Below are 17,647 nucleotides of genomic sequence, written 5' to 3' on the forward strand. Positions count from 1 at the left end.
CCTCAACATGAGGGGCAGGGGAAACAGTTTTTACAAGCAGCTAATGCCCAGAGAGGCTAAGGGGTTCAGCCAAGGGGAAGGCAATGCTTCTTCCTTCATGACAGCACTTCTCAGGCTTTAATGTGCATGCGATTCACTTGGGATCTCATCAGAATGTATTAGGTTGAGGGTGGGGCCTCAGACTCTGCATTTGTAATAAGCTCCTATGGACCACGCTTCGAGATGCTGATGCTCTTGGTCTATGGACCACACTTGGAGAAGCAAGAGTCTGCAACATAAAGAGGGAGCTGCCTCTGTGTCTCTGGGCCACAGGTATATCTTGGAAGTCCTGGGCAGAGCTGAGACAGCCCCAGCGCTATGTATCCACTCAAGCACATCCCCAGGGAAAAGGTGGAGATGCAGCACACTGAGTGAGCAACTGTCTACGAGACTGTGTTAACATATTTTCTGAGAGCACCAGGACTCTATGAACAGCTAAACAAATAACATAATTCAACTTGAGTAAATGGAGAGATCTACTGGCTGGGAATAAAACTAACCTTTTCCCCATGTAGTCCTCCTTAAAGTGAATATGATTACAAAGGTATGAAAAAACAGCATTTTAAATTTCATAGTAAAAGGCCACATGTGCACACATATACATACAGTATGAATTCTAAGAAATTAAATGCATTTTTTCAGAATAAAGCACGTGCTACCACTGCTCCCAGCTAAAATCATCTCCTCTTCCAAATACAAGGAAAAAAACCTTGAATTGTAAGGAAAACCACTGCATTGCCTGACAGCACCAGGCCACAGGCTCCCCATTTGATCACAGGCGCCTGAGCAAGAATAAAAGGAAATCCAAAGGCAGAAACAACCCTTCCGGTAGTGAAAAAATAAGACAGTTCCCGACAGGCACTACTTGTTGCATCGGCGTCATATGTTGCTCGTTTGGCAGTAAAATAGGGGATGGGAGAGATGACGTGGAATATCAGGACAAACAAGGGTCAGTAAACACCGTAATTCTCTAAGGCACATCCCAGCATAAGAAAAGTCAGCCCAATAGCCCCAGTGAAGGATAATGCCACAAGAGCTTTAACGCCCGCCGGGTCTCCTGAGCAGAGGCCGTGGCTGCTTCCGGCTTCTTGCTATGGCTCCGCCCTTCTTTCCCCTTTAACTGAACTATTGTCCAACCTTGATTCCCCTCTCCCATACTTAGGTAATTAATTTTTTGGTTACCTAAATGCAGACAGTCACTAATACTTCTTCTTATTTGTTTCATGTGGTTTAGTACATTGCCCTTAGTAATACTGTGCTACCTGTCTCGAGAATTCAACATATTACCTTTCTTTCAATAATTCTTTCATTCATAGTAATCTTTGAAAATCTTTATTCCACCAACTTTAAATATACTTTTGTTCTATGAAGCTTAATAGTGGTTTCATTAGAACAGTTTTCTGCATTTATTGGTTTTCTTATTTTGAAAATGAAAATATTTCTATATAGTTCTGAGTTTACTGTTATATCTCAAATGTTTCATTCTGCTTTAGAATTCAGTTAAAGACTTCTGATTTTAGCTTTAGACAAACATATTCTTCCTAGTGTCTTGTAGGAAATATTTTTTCTCTTCCCTGGAGCTAGTGTTTGATGTCACAGAGTATGCCCCTGACAAACAAGGCCTGTTCTTTGACCTGACCTCTATGGTCAGAATTGCCCTTCTTCCATCCTTCTGTTTTCCAAAGGGTTAACTTTTGGTTTCCAGACTAAGACTTAATATATTCTAGAATTACATTTAGTTAAAATAGGAAACATTTATTCAGTTATTGTCTAGAAAAATGTAAAAAGGTGAGCATTCATTTGCTTATATTACCCCTCACCCTGGACATTAGCAATGACATCTCCATCAAAAACAAAATAGATTCATTCAAGCAGGAAAAAATAAAAATCTTCACTTGAGTCATTTAAGTGAAGGTTTAAACGTTTCTTGTATCAATGAGATAATATTTCAATTCTCCATTTAACTTACAGAGGTAAAGGGGAAAAAAAGAGGGGTGAGGTTTGTGGATGCAATGTCTATTCCTTCTTGGATCTAACTATTGACTCTGCCAAGTGTGGTCTTTTCCAGGAATTAGATAACTAAAAAAATAAAATAAAATTCCAGTGAAACGAATCCAGCCCAATATTATCTTTAATTCAATGTAAACATACCTTATATAGCCTGATAGTTTCTACTAACACACTATCTTTAATCCTAGTAATTTATATTTTTATAGTTTCTGTATCATGCCTAAAATGTTGCTTACTCTAATTAGCTTATGGTCAACAGTATCTTTAATTAGAAATATTGGTAATCTGTCCCCCACAGCATTTCATTTAGTGTGTTTCATTTTAGTGGTTCCAGGATGTTTATCGTAATGAACAGAGTGATAAAAAGTACCATTAAGCAGAAATGAAATAGAATACCTATCAGGGCAAAAAGGGTTGTGGGTTTGTGTGTTAGTAAAAGAATGATCTGTACTTCGAATACAGTACTAAAACTGTCAATAAGTTGGCATTGAGTGTACCTTTGAAATTTTATCAGTAGCAAATATCTGATATTGTGATTTATTTCTAACAATTAGAAGTAGGGTGTAGGATGAAGGACACAGAGTTAAACTAAAAAATGGCCAATTCATTGAAAAACAGTTCAGATAGCACCAATAATATTGTTGAAACTGACTAAAGTTGATATGAGTAATGTAAAAAAGTTATGTGAGAAAATCACCAGCAGACTTGAGTGTCTATCATGCAGTTCATTGTTAGGGATGGTGGGAGAAATCAGTCTTATGTTTATGCCTGGTATTCTTGTCAAGTGCATATATTAAAGTGAATGGTGTTTATTTGACATCTTTATATTTTATCTAATGATGACATTTTCCTTAGAGATCTTTATTTTCTGAAACAATTTTAAGAATTTGTTTTATAATTAAATGCAACAGATTTTTGTATTTCAAGGCATTAACAGATGCATACCTACTGGGACTTCAAGTCTAGATTACATAACATCTAGCAATGTCTATGACTAAGTCTTATTTGGCATCAGAAAAACATCTTCCAACTTGGCTAGAAGATACATTTGAGGTTCTGTAAGTTTTTAGATATAAAGTCATGCATATTAGAAAAATATACCCAAAGGAAGGTGGCTAGCTACTGCCTCTAATATCAGGTAGATATGTGGAATGTTTGCACAAATAAAATCAACTAGATTCTCATTTCTCAATGTCTTCATCAAACTCTTGTTGATCAACCCAGGTATTGCTTTGATTCTTGACTTTTGGGAGATTATGGTTTCCTTTCAAAATTTGCTTAAAATTATACGGAGTCCCTCTAGAAAAATGTGCGTGCACACAGATAAATTCAGAAGGATGGTGGATCTCCTGGAGCCATTCACAGATCCCCTAGGGATTTCAGGAACCCAAGGTTAAACAGGGCATAAGTATAATATTAAGCATCATTCAGCCTTTCTAACAAGGCTAGATATTCTCAAGTGTAAGTGTTAGTAATAATCTATTCCTTATAAAGTTGTGAGTATTCTGCAGGGTAAATCACACAAACTGGCATAGATGTTGGCACATAGTAAGAAGACAAAACATTGTAGATCTTTGGAAATAAAACTTAGTGGGATTATATTATTCCACCTTATTGCCCATTTATTAGTACTATTAGCTTTCTAAAAACTGGGGAATGTCTGCTTTTTTTTGGGGGGGGGGCGCTTGCGGACTTCCCACTGTCGTGGCCTCTCCCATTGCGGAGCACAGGCTCTGGACGCGCAGGCTCAGCGGCCATGGCTCACGGGCCCAGCCGCTCCGCGGCATGTGGGATCCTCCCGGACCGGAGCACAAACCCGCATCCCCTGCATCGGCAGGTGGACTCCCAACCACTGCACCACCAGGGAAGCCCAATGTCTGCTTTTTAGCACAAACTATACGTTCAGTGTATTGGTCAAATCTTCTAGAATTTTAATTTTATTCTTTTATTATCTTTTTCAACCATATCTTATGGTCTTGGTTTATTTATTTTTATTCTAAGATAACTAAATTTGAATGAGTTTCACATATTCAAAAGTGAAATAATCCTTGAATGCATAGTGATACTAAAATCTAAATCTGTTGGGGACCATCAGAGGTTGCTAGAGAACCAACTCATCAGTCTGAATATGGGTAAATAGAAGAAATACTTAAGCATTTGACCTAACTTTCCTATAAAACATTGTGCCACAGGAACACTTTTTCTTTGTAGAAGTATTCTAGCTAATACATGAAGAAAGAATGATAGAATTAAAATATTACGATTTTGTAATCCCCCAATGAGATAATGAATCTAGGCACTAAGCAACAGTGGACATTAATAAGAGTGAGAGGAAAAGAGGAATCGAGAGAAACAGACGTTATGTGCCTCATGATGGAATTCTACATCTGTGAAGTGTACTTGTAAAAACTCTGAATCTAACCCAATCAGGACTCTGGATTTAACTATCAGGTTACAGAAGCAAGTATTTTAAATGATACCATGAGGATGGAAGCAGCAAGATCCATACTATGAAAAACTCTACAAAACAAATGACCAGATTCTTCAAAAATAAATCATAGGGAATTAAGAGAGGGAGGGCTACCTATAAGATGAAAGAGACAAATGATCTATCAGCCCAATGCAATGTGTGGGCCTAAATGGACTCCATGATTCTGACTGAATTAAAATAACAGTTAAGAAAAAAACAAATTGATATTAGGGATAATCTTAAATTTTTCATAGTGGCATAATAGTACTGCAGATATAATATAGAAAAAGTCTTTCTATTTAATGATACATACCATGAAATATTTAAACTGAAGTAAAAGAATATGTGGGATTTACTTCAAAATAATCCTGTTAGGTGGGGTGTAGATGAAAAAGAGAACGCCCCCAAACTGGTGAGTTTTTAAAGCCGGGTGATGGCTGCCTGGAGTTTTATTGTCCTGTTCTTTTTACCTGTTTATACATTGACATTTTCTACAGTAAAATTTTTATAAGAATGAAATATCACAAAGTTTCACACCTGTCATAGGGTCAGTAAAGTTTTCTATGGCATATTGAAGCTACATGTTCATATCTATTAAGATCCATTTACAAGGTATGATATAGATATGGAATTGTATTACTTTGCGAATGACTACCAAAGCTGGTTTAGTGACTGTTTTTTTTTAATTCAGAAGATGATGTGAACCTGTTTTATGGAGGAGTTGCTTATGTATCTTTTATGCCATTTAATATTATATAAATAATCATAAGGAACTCTATTTAAAGAAATTATAGTAAATAAATTCTACATAATAGATAACATATATTTGCATTATAGATATAAACTATCTTATATCTTTTATGGCTGAAGTCAGAAATGAATACAGAATATAAATATGTGTATGATTTCAAAAAGGAATCTAGTATTGAGGATTTATTTACGTTTTAAGGTAGATAAAGCAAGAATCAAATTTACTAGCAAACTGAGGTAATTTGAGTGACATTTCTCAGTAACATCTTTTTTTCCTTTTTGTGTTTTCTTTTTCTTATGCTTTTGAATAAAAGTTGATTTGGGGGGGCCTTCATTTATACTAATGTGATCTATTTGTACACATCAATGTTTTCTCTTAATAGACTCAAAAGTAAGATTATGAAATAGGAGCTTAGAGCTTGACAGATTAATCAGATTAGTGAATGGTCATTCAGTGACCACAGTCAAAATGTCCTCCTGGTTATGAAGATATGTGACTTGGTGTGACACTAGATTCTGTTCTTGGCCATGGTCTGTTCAACAATGACCCAGATGAAGCCTGAGAGGCTCATTTTTTTTTTTCCTTTTACATAATGAGAAAAAGGAACACTGCATTTCCTGCTTATGTTTAATTTCCTATGGAAAATAAACCTGATGATAACAATGATGTGTCATTGTACAAACAAATTGGTAGGGACTATAATTTAGCAGTGGGAGTATGAATAATTCCTATTAATCAGCAATGCATGATTTAAAACTTTATTTTTGTACAAAGTGTAAGGCTGAAGGATACATCTCCACTCACACTTTTGTTAATGGAAGAACCAAAGAAACAAAACCTAACTTATAATGATGCAGTTAGATTAATCAAGGAAACAAAGCATCTTCCCAGATTGAGGGTACTCTTCAAATTTTCTAATGTAAAATTCCAGGACAACTGCTCAAATGAAGACAAAATCAATGTCTTCAGTAAAATTAGGAGACTTGAGGACACCAACAAAGGCCTTTTACCAACTCACATTCAAAACATAAAATTATCATTATAGTAACTAAGAGAATACAAAGAATAGGACTATTTGCCATTTATAGTAGAAAGAAGAATGCGGTTGGTGATATCATGGAGAGAATTCCTTAGTCAGAGACAAGCTCTCAGAGAGCATAAATACAGCCACAGTGCACTCAAGCAGGAGAGGAAAAAGTGACTGCATTGCTCAGCTACTACCAAAATACATAGGTGCTGAGGAGGAAGAAATTTTTTCTCTTCTTTTATAAGCCTTTCTAGCTTGTCTAAGAATTAAATTGATATGAGACAGATTAACAGGAGAAAATCAAACAGTTGATAATAGCATATATACATGGGAGACCCAGGAAAACTGAGTAAATCGATAAAATGGCCAAAATCCTCACCTTAAATACCATTTTCAGCTAAAGACAAAAGAAGATGCTGGGGGTAGTGGTTTAGAACTTCAGAGAGGGGAGGAAGGCAATTCACATGGAGACAGAAACACAAATATTTGGTAAACAAATGTTCGCTGGACCCTGCGTAGACACTGGGACACAGAGTGGACCCTGATCTGTAGACCCTGCCAAGTTTCCCCTACCACTCCTAGCCCTGATGATTTGCAAATACCTCTGGTGAGAGCTCTATTCCAGGAACAAGCCCTTTCTCTAAATTTTCTCAGGCAATTAAGGGGGCAACAAGACAAACTTCCCGAGTCTTCTGTTTCTTAAGAATAATCACCCTAAATTAATCCTTATGCCAAAGAGGTATATTTTGGGGTGGCAAATTTTGCTTCCCTACATAAGCAAAAAGTAAGAATATCTGATTAGGACTTCCCTGGTGGCGCAGTGGTTGAGAGTCCGCCTGCCGATGCAGGTGACACGGGTTCGTGCCCCAGTCCGGGAAGATCCCACATGCCGCGGAGTGGCTGGGCCCGTGAGCCATGGCCGCTGAGCCTGCGCGTCCGGAGCCTGTGCTCCGCAATGGGAGAGGCCACAACAGTGAGAGGCCCGCGTACCACAAAAAAAAAAAAAAAAAAAGAATATCTGATTAATTAAAAGGGCCTTGAGGCAAGAAGCAGCCAAGACAATATGAACCACACAGTATAATTCTGACAGAACCAGAATTACTACCATAGTCATAGTGGTAAAAATTATTGCTAGTTGATTATTGAGAAAGAACTGGAGAGCATTAATTAGTAGAATTCACTGCTTTTATAGTTCATACATGTAAATAAGCAGAAATGAGAGATTTGCTGTTTAAGCTATACAGCAATAGATAACTAATATACATACTAAGGCAGAGTCATTTTCTGAACTGTTTATTCCTCATAGAGCTTAATACAGGGCCTTGTATGTGGCAACCACATAATCCCATGCTTACCACAGTACCTGGATCATACTACATACTCAATAAATATTTGTCAAATTAATTGTATGAATAATAGCAATAAAAAATCTACTGAATGCTAACAATGTACCAAGCATCTTTAAATGTTTCACATATATTTACCCTTTTAATCATCACAACAGCCCTGTGAGGTAAGTTCAGTCATCAACCTCATTTTATAAATGAGGAAATTGTGGTCTAGAGAGGTTAAGAAACTTGCCCAAAATGGCATGGCTTCTAAGTGGTAGAGTCTGTAATTGAACCCAGGTAGTCTGACTCCAGAATACACTGCTTTTGGCTACTACATGTTGCTGCTTCTAATGAATCAACGAATATTTGCTCAGCGAAAGAATGCATCACCTGATCATATATATTGACCTGAAATAAATTGACTGCCAGATATTTCTCCAGAAAAAATGGGTTTGTTCAAGATCAACAGAGAATTGTACTTCAGAGTCTGCAACCATGGTGAGCCACGTGCATGTCCCTTCATGGCAAGGGAAGGAGAACACTTTTATGGGGAGGAAAATGAAGTTGGGAGGTATAGTAAAAAAAAAAAAAAAAAAAGAGTCCTGGCTTTCCATTGGCTGAGTCCTTGCCAGGAAAGAAGAGGAGTCTTTCTTCTTCCTGTTGGGCTCTGCTGTCATCATATGGCATGAGAGCTCCCCTTTTCCTCACTCCTGACCCTCCTTAATTGAGGTTGCCGCTGCTGCTGCTGCTGCTGATTTTTTTACATTTTCCCCTTTTGATTGAGAACTTTCTCTGATAGCATCACTCATCAAAAGTCAGGTTTTTTGGTTTCAGTGGCTTTTTGTCCCTTGATGTCAGGGAAGGACCTATCCTGGGTGTAGTGTCTCATGTTGGAGGGAAAGTAAACATTAGAAACCTACTAAGATGACATTCAAGTAATGAGGAGGGGTAGGAGGGAGAACTTTTAGGTACTTTTTATCTAAAGTCCTATATGTTATCAACATCATAGACATTGGAGTTCATCTGAAGCGTTATATCTTTATCAAAGTTTTGGTGACAAACTTCTAACAGGCCTCGTCTCAGTATCTTAGAAAAGCTGTCTTATCAGATGTCATCTGCTTCAATTGCAGGAAATCTTTATTTTCAGGTCACCAGATGAAGTGAAGTTCCAGTCAGGATTTGGTGTTTCTTTAGGTTTATCATGTGAATCCAACAGTCTGTTCTCTGGAGTTTGGCAGTACAAGGGTTGGTTAGCAGTACCCAATATGGGACTGTCCAGCAAGGTTGTTGAGGGTTCTTCAGGAGATAGCTTTTCCAGTAGATGAAATTTTCAGGTTGCAAGGTGTGATGCTTAAAGTTTTCATCTCCCAAGAGCTCGCTGTGAAAAGATCGCTTTACCAAAACATAGTTATTTTTAATAGAGCAACTAGGCCTTTGCAGTATTGGAGTATACTTCCTTGTATCAGTTGTGGGCCAAAAGAAGCAAAATCCAAATGCATTGGGCATCCTGTGACTGTCTCAAAGGGTGAGAGTTTACGAGTTCCAAAAGCGGTGAATCTTAGATTTAGGAAGGCCAATGGCAGTGCTTTTGCCCAAGGTATTTCAAGGGTTTCTACGGATTGAGCTGAGTCTTACTAATGCTGTTAGTACATTCTTCTAAATCAGTAAAAGTGTTGTAAACTGACCAAACAGTACAGGCTTGTCAAAACACCTGGTCAGTAAAATGGGTTCCTTAATCACTATGAAGTTTGAGAGGTGGTCTTTCCAAAAAGAGTTTTGCCAAAGAAGGGGCAGTAGACTATTTCATTCTAGTGTGAAAACATACCAGACCATTGCTAAAACATATTTATATTCATAAGACGGAGGAGGTTCTGTGAAATTCATTTCCCAGGTCTCTAATGGTCCATTAGGCGGTTTAAAATATTTGATAGCAGTATCAACAGGCTTCCTGAGGTTGTACCTCAGACAAGTGGGACACATGAAATAGGCATTTTTTGTGGCCTTGCTAATGTTTTCCTACTAATATTGATTCATGAATTCTGTTGTCTTGTCAGGAGAACAATGGTTTAATGAATGTAGAGTGTTGAGGAGTGAGAATTTTATAGTCTCTGGTAGGACTAGGTTATTATTTGGTTCAAACCAGAGCTTTCTCTCTCTTTTTTTTTGGGTACGCGGGCCTCTCGCTGTTGTGGCCTCTCCCGTTGCGGAGCACAGGCTCCAGACGCGCAGGCTCAGTGGCCATGGCTCACGGGCACAGCCGCTCTGCAGCATGTGGGATCTTCCCAGACCGGGGCACGAACCCATGTCCCCTGCATCGGCAGGCGGACTCTCAACCACTGCGCCACCAGGGAAGCCCCAGAGCTTTCTCTTTTTATCAAACCAACAACTGTCAAATTTCCAATCTTGATTTTTCCTTTCCTAAGTCCAATTCTGAGTTTTCTCTAGCCAATTTTTCTAAGTTATCATTTGGGGAAATATCCCTTTGGACCATGACAGAGGTTTTGGCTGCTGTTGGTCCCTTTAACAACAGCATTCCTTGTGGAAATGTCAGCAAGGTGATTTCCCTTAGCTTCTGGTGAGTCAAGTTTAGAACGCCTGGGAATCTTAATAATAGCTAAAGCAGCAGGTAAAGTATTGCATCCAATAATTCCTGAACATAGAAGCCATTTTAAATGTTATTTATACTGGAAATAAGGCAGCCACATTGCTTCCATGACATCCACAAATCATGAACTACTTCAAAAGCATACCTAGTATCAGTATAAATATTAGCAGTTTTGCCCGTGGCTAAAATCCAAGGCCATGTAAGAGCATATAACTCAGCCTGTTGGGCTGCAGTAGCCTTAGGTAAAGGTGCTGCCTCAATAACATAAAAAGGAGTTGTAATAGTATACCCAGCACAATATTTGCCACTGTCAATTTTTAAATAAGAATGACCAGTGAACCATGAGAAGTCAGCATTACCCAAAGAAATTTCCTGTAGATCATGATGAGGAATCAGGAGGTGATCTGTCAGTGTTAAACAGTCCTGAGGGACTTTGTTGATAATGCAGTGGAGGAGAGTAGCAGGATTAAGGTTACTACCATGTAAAAGAGTTATATGAGGAGCAGTTAACAGAAGGACTTACTAGGAGGTGACATGGCTGGCTGATAAATATTGAATGTGACGAGAATTCAGGAGGACTTCTACCGTGTGAGGTATAAAAATGATTGAAGGGGATCACACAGTGATTTTGTCAGTGGCCTTAACCAAATAAAAACAGTGGCTGTAATGGCTTTAAGGCAAGGAGGGTATCTTCATTCCACAGAGTCCATTTGTTGGCTATAATACCCTATGGGTTGATGTTGGTCCCCATGTTTTTGGGTAGCAGCCCAAGGGTATTCCCTTCCTTTTCATGTACAAACAAGAAAAAAGTGAATCTAAGAATTAGGATGCCCAGGGGCAGGTGGGTTCTTCACACTTTCCTTTAATACCTCCTTGGCTATGTCATTTGGTACTTTCCATTGAATTGGGTTGGTTGTTTGTTATTTAGTAAAACATACAGAGGTTTGGCCATAAAAAAATTGGAATTCAGTTTTGGCAGTAACCAACTAACCTGAGAAAACCTCCCAATCGGTGCTTAGTTTTGGGAAACATAGGACACGAAGTCTATCTGGATCTAGATGTAGCCCTTGTTTTGATATCAGGTGCCCTAAATATTAAATCTGGGATTGGGAAAACTGCAATTTTTCTTTGGGGACCTTATGTCCCTTTAAGGCTAAAAGCTTTAGCAAGTGGATTCTGTCTTTCTGTGAGGAGGCTTGAGAAGGAGATCAAAGAAGCAAATCATCCACATATTACACCAAAGTAGACCCTCTAAGGAACGTCATATCATCCAGATCAGCCTTCAGGATTTATAAGAAATTAGAGGGATTCTCAGTAAAACTCTACAGTGTTACTGTCCAGGTAAATTGTTTTTCTTCCCAAGTGAAGGCAAAAAGGTATTGGCTACCTTCATCAACTGGAATACGAAAGAATGTGCTGCATAATACAATTACAGTAAAGAATTTACTTCTGGTGGGAATAGATGTTAGTAACTAGTAATGAATGAGGGTTAGGGACAACAGGGTGTCAGGGATAACAATGTTTTTTATTGCTCAGAGGTGGTAGACGAACCTTCACTCTCAGCCCTTAGGTTTTCTCACTGGTAAACTGTGAGTGTTACAGGTGATAGTACAAAGGATTATTAAGCCTTGTAATCTTCTACGGTGGGCTTAATGCCTTGAAGGGCTTCTTTACTTATAGGATATTAATTAATTATCAGAAGAGATTTTAAGGGGTCTATATGAATCTTGATGGGAGGTACACTGTGAATTTTGCCAACATCATTTGGAGATTTTACCCATAAGGAAGGTGGTAACTGATTCAATAGGGACAAATAATCAGTGTTTTGAGAATCATTTCTAGTACTGTGAGAGATGGAACAAATAAAAGTTGTCAGAGGATTATTTAATTCATCTGGTTGGTTACATTGATGACTACTGTCGAATTCTAGAATTATTTCCCCCTGTTGAGAGAAAGAAGTTCTGGCATGATACTTTTCTAAGAAGTCTGGCCTAATATATGTATGGGACAGAGGAACAAAGGAGAAATGGGTGTTTATCTCTCAAAGGTCCTAAACAAAATGCAATAGGTTCAGAGACAGACACCTCTTGAGGTTCATTAGAGATCCCCACTATTTGACCTGCTATAGTACTCTGAGGCAGGGGCTGCTTTATAGTAGTGGAGTTGAGTATTGAGAGTATGGCTCCATCGTCAATTAGGACTGGCAGAGATTCATCCCCAATTTGGAGAAATGTTTGTCTAAACTGATTAAGAGGAAGGATTAGGAAGAGTCCCTGTAGTTCCTCGGAGCTCTGTCATCAAGAATTGGGGGGCTTCCCTGGTGGCGCAGTGGTTGAGAGTCTGCCTGCCGATGTAGGGGACACGGGTTCGTGCCCTGGTCCGGGAAGATCCCACATGCCGCGGAGCAGCTGGGCCGGTGAGCCATGGCCGCTGAGCCTGTGCGTCTGGATCCTGTGCTCCGCAACGGGAGAGGCCGCAAAAAAAAAAAAAAGAATTGGGAAAACATTGGAAAGGCTCGTTAGAAGGCCGAAGGCACGTAGTGCTTGAATTTGTAATAATCATATCTCCGAAGTCCTGTTTATTTGTAATAATAACAGAAACTAGGAGGATTCTGGTTTTGTTTATGTGCCTTTGTTTGTTACAGTTGACGTTTAAGAATTTTGGTGGTCTTCCTTGAGGGTGACTTGTCTAGAGTATAAGGAAGCTGGTTTGCCAGATTAACTAAATCTAGAGTGGACATAGTTTCCGATTACATTCTGGCCCTTTTTACTTGAAGGGAAAGATTCAGTTCAGCCTATTAATAAGCATAGAGTTAAAAGCTACACTGCTGTGATCTACACCTGAAGGAGGATCAGAATTTTATTTTATTTATTTATTTATATTTTGATTCAACACATATTTATTGAGTGCTTAAATGCACCAGGCATGAATATTTACTGGGCACCTACCATGTACCAAGGTCTATCTAGGCCCTGGAGATGAAGTGTTGAGCAAACAGACAGAGGCCCTGCTGTCCTGGGGGTGATTCCAGGAATGGGAGTTAGAATAAAAACGCATAAATAAATAACCGAACAGTTTCAATTTAAATAGTGATAAGCGCAGTGAGGAAAACACAACAAGTGATGGCGGTGGTGTCTTCTGACAGCCCCTTTTGGGGTCCTCTGCATTCAGGAACTTCCCTCCCCTGCCCCTTCTGGTCTCGGGGTGGTCACGGCTCCCCTCTGTTGCCAGGCCCCAGGTGCTGCACTACCCACTCCTACTGTCTTCCAGAATTTTATTTTAAAATCTTAAATTGATTGTAATAGTTATGAACAGATTAATAAGATTTTGGTGTGCCAGGCTGCATTTTGTTCCAGCCAACAGGCTTTGGAAAAGCCCTAGGACTTGCTCAATGAAGTCACCTAGTGCTTACTTGAGTCTGCTTATACAAGAGTTAGCAGTTCATCCCAACAGCTGTAATCCTAGAGACCTTTTAGGATTTTCCCAATTAGTCATATTCATTCAATGCTAGGCCTGGCCTTTACCAACAGGCATATAAACTAGCTGATATAAGTCAGAGAAACAAGTTTGATAAGTTTGAATGAATATATTAAATTCCTCAGCAAATTTATGAGGATCTTCAGTTACTTTAGGAAAATCTTTGACAATGGCTGGCAGTTCAGATTTAGTCCAGGGAAAATAAGAAATTAGGGTTTTAGCCTCTGGATCCTCAGAAGGCTTAATTTTAAAGAGACAGGTTCTGGCAGTTTCAAAGGAAAAGGGAGTGGGTAGAGAACAGCGGAGGTTTGGTGACGGAATTTGTATTGGGGAACTGAGGATATAGAGGAGGTGTAGAAGGGAAGGAGGAAGGTGGAACCAGAGGTAGAGTCTGGCCATGAGGAGCCAAGGGAGAGACAGAGGATGGTGCCAACGGAGGAGCCTGAGACAAAGTAGCTGAGGAAGAGGATCCTGAGGCTTTGGGAGCCATTTTATCTTGCTTTGACTCAGTCAATCTTAAAATGTTTTTTGGATGAGAGGTCATTTTAGATTCCTGATAATGTTGGAGATCCTCAAAATATTGGGCTGGCCAAAAAGTTCATTCAGTTTTAAGTAAAAATAAAAGACTTTTTCATTTTCACCAACAACTTTATTGAACAACGTATTCATTAACCGAACAAACATTTTGGCCAACCCCATACAAATTGAAATAAGTATTCCGCATAATTCGGGAAAACTTTGAGCTGTTATTGTCCAGTTTGATTTTAAGAAAACTGAATTTGGGGATTTCAAAATTTCTTCATAATGGTCGTTGGTATTCTAAATTGCCTTTGGTCAGGTTGGCCCATTTAACTGGAAATACACATGAGGAAGGATCATAGTCTTTAAACATAAAATCGGCCAGGCTCCCTGTAATGGGAGCTCCCTCAAAGTATTTAAATAACTGGGATCTCACTTCCTGGAATTTTTTCTCTAGAGTAAAAGAACAATTTTCAAACAGCTGACAGCTCAGACAACTCAGTTCAAACAGCTTGTAAGCTATACCAGCCAATTCTAAGGAAACAGTTTTGTCTTGGAGGATCCACGCTGATGACTTTTCAGGGAGTTTCCAGGGAATACCCTATTCCAGAGGAATGCACAGAAGGCTGGAAAACGAGCACAGTTTCAGTGAAGCAGCCCCTGTTTCTGAAGAAATGGGCTGAATGTGTTTTCAGCCAGCTTTCACTGAATCAGTCTTATCTCAAAATCAGGCCAAAGTGCCAAATTAGTACTTGCATAGAGAACAAGGACTTAACCAGAAATACAAAAACTTAAAATAGACCCCAGGTAAAACCTGGACAGCTTCACCTGCAAAGAGGGCAGGAGCTTGGATCCAGGAAAAAGACATACCTTCAAACTCCAGGATCAGCAAGAAAAGCAGCAAGGACAGTGGGCTCAACTGTGGCTGTTTACTCACCAATGCTGGAGCCTTTGGGAGTCCCTTCTGGCCCCTGTATCTGCCACCACAATGTTGAACGGAATAAATAGACTGCTAGATATTTCTCCAGCAAAGGTGGCTTTAATCTGGAATCAACAGAGAATTGTAGTTCGGGGTCTGCAACCATGGTGAGCCGCATGAAAATCCCCCCACGGCAAGGGAAGAAGTCTTTTATAGGGATGAAGAGGAAGTTGGCAGGGCTGTAGTAAACAAAGAGTCCAGGGCTTTTCATTGACTGAGTCCTTGCCAGGAATGAAGAAAGTTCTTTCTTCTTCCTGTTGGGCACTGCTGCTGTTGCCAGGCATGAATACTTCTCTTTCTGGTCTCCTGAATCTATTTAATTGAAGTTTCTGTGTAATAATTTTTTATATGTATAGCGCTTAGACTTACATATATAATGTTAAAGTTCAGTGTTCTTTATTTCCCCTTGATAGCCAATACTATTTAGGAATACTAAAGTTGTGGTCTCCAAACTACTTTTATGAACACACAATTTGTTTAAAAATATTTGACCAAGTATCCTCAACATATGTTTATTTATTTATGTAAATAAATAAAATAGTACATACTATTACGTTAATAATATGCCAGTACTACTATATTAACATATTATGTAAAAACAAAGTCTGTCTATCTATCTACCTACCTACCTACCTACCTAGATATATTTTTTTTCTACCCAGAGCTCAGTGGATTATCTTGTACAGCCACTGAATTGCATTTACCTTTGGAGACTACTACTTTATAGGATGTAGTAACATTTTTTTAAAAGAGCTAGCATAGAGAACTTTGTTCTCTCACATTTGCCCTCATACACAAAGAAACCAAGATACATCAAGTAATTTTAAATAAGGAAAAGTATTCTCAATTCAGAAGACAAGGCTTATATTCTCATGAGATAAGAATTCTGGAAATATGCATTTCTAGCCCCTCCCCCTTTCTTGCTTTCTCTCCCCAAAGAACACCTATACCTTTTCAAGTAAAATATGTACTCTTTGATGTAATTCTTGAAAGCATGAAAATGAAATTTATTTCTCTAATGATTTTCTCTATTCTACTTGTCTAACATTGATTTTTTTTCTTCCCTTTTCTGTTTGTAATGCAGCATAAACCAATAGGGTTTCCTATTGTTTCTTTCCTAAAACTGCACCTGCACTATCAATCATGCCAAGAGCTAGCACAGCTTTGGGATGAAAACTGATAGCATGCAATGAAAATAGACAAGACAGCTTAGAAGACTGATTCTAAATTATAGAGCTGGTTAGTGATCTGCAACTACCCAAATTCTTCCAGCTTGATAGCTGATTAGTGAGCACAGGACAAACCACAAGCTTGCCTTCATGACCTAAATGAGGGCAATCTGCACAGTCTGTGGTGTAGTTACTTCAGAAAGGACTACAAATCAAAATCTTTCAAACTACAGGATTGACGCAGTTCTGTTTCCAAGTTTCTCCATCTTTAAAATGGGATTAAGGGGGCTTCCCTGGTGGCGCAGTGGTTGAGAGTCCGCCTGCTGACGCAGGGGACGCGGGTTTGTGCCCCGGTCTGGGAGGATCCCGCATTCCGCGGAGCGGCTGGGCCCGTGAGCCGTGGCCGCGGGTCCTGCGCGTCCGGAGCCTGTGCTCCGCAACGGGAGAGGCCACGGCGGTGAGAGGCCCGTGTATCGCAAAAACAAAACAAAACAAAACAAAATGGGACTAAGGACATCTGTAGTCTTAGATTTGTTCCAATGATAATGTCAAACAAATTAGCATATTTGGAGGCTTTATTAATGTTCAATGAATATGCAAAAACAAAGTATTATCTTAATTATTATGATTATTCTTGGAGTAATAATACTAGTTTAAATTTTACTGCTATAAATTTTTCTTTTTATCAATTTTTTTTAAAATAAAATTTTCATTTCACAAGAGGTTTGAAAGAATATCACAAAAATGCACACCATTTACTTAGATTCACCAGTTAACATTTTGTCTCATTTATTTAATCATTTTACGCTTACTCTACACTCTCTCAAGCACACTTTCTCTCTAAATTATTTGAGAGTTAATTGTCTTATAATCTGACAGGAAGTTGCAGACTTCAGTTTTTTATCCTACATATTTCATTGTGTTTTTCCTAAGACAAGGACATTCTTTTATACACCTACAGTTTGATGATCAAATCAGTAAATTTTAATATTGATATAATACTCTTGTTCAACCCACTGACCATCCTGACATTTTGACAGTTATCCTAAAAATATCCCTTATAGCTGTCTCTCCATTCCAACCACTCTTTTGGAGAGAAGTGTCAGCCTTTTTAAAATGTTGTTTGTTTTTCATGACCTTAACATTTTTTTAGAGCACAAGCTCATTCTTCTACAGACTATCTCTCAATTTGTCTGTCTGTGCTGAGTCTTAATTTACATATCTGCAGGGAAATTTATTAGGGTAGAATTTTAAAGCTCATTTTGAAGAT

At 38.7% G+C, this 17,647-nt stretch overlaps 1 protein-coding gene and 1 pseudogene across 2 annotated transcripts in view; one reads left to right on the forward strand and one right to left on the reverse strand.

Moving 5' to 3' along the window:
• The window catches only part of NAALADL2 (N-acetylated alpha-linked acidic dipeptidase like 2), a 1,193,283-nt gene that overhangs the window by 699,467 nt on the left and 476,169 nt on the right, over positions 1-17,647 (forward strand). The gene's annotated exons all lie outside the window — the stretch shown is intronic.
• On the reverse strand, positions 608-15,314 carry LOC116753113 (annotated as a pseudogene).

Source organism: Phocoena sinus, chromosome 4 (genome assembly GCF_008692025.1).
Source record: "Phocoena sinus isolate mPhoSin1 chromosome 4, mPhoSin1.pri, whole genome shotgun sequence".
NCBI classification, from domain to species: Eukaryota; Metazoa; Chordata; class Mammalia; order Artiodactyla; family Phocoenidae; genus Phocoena; species Phocoena sinus.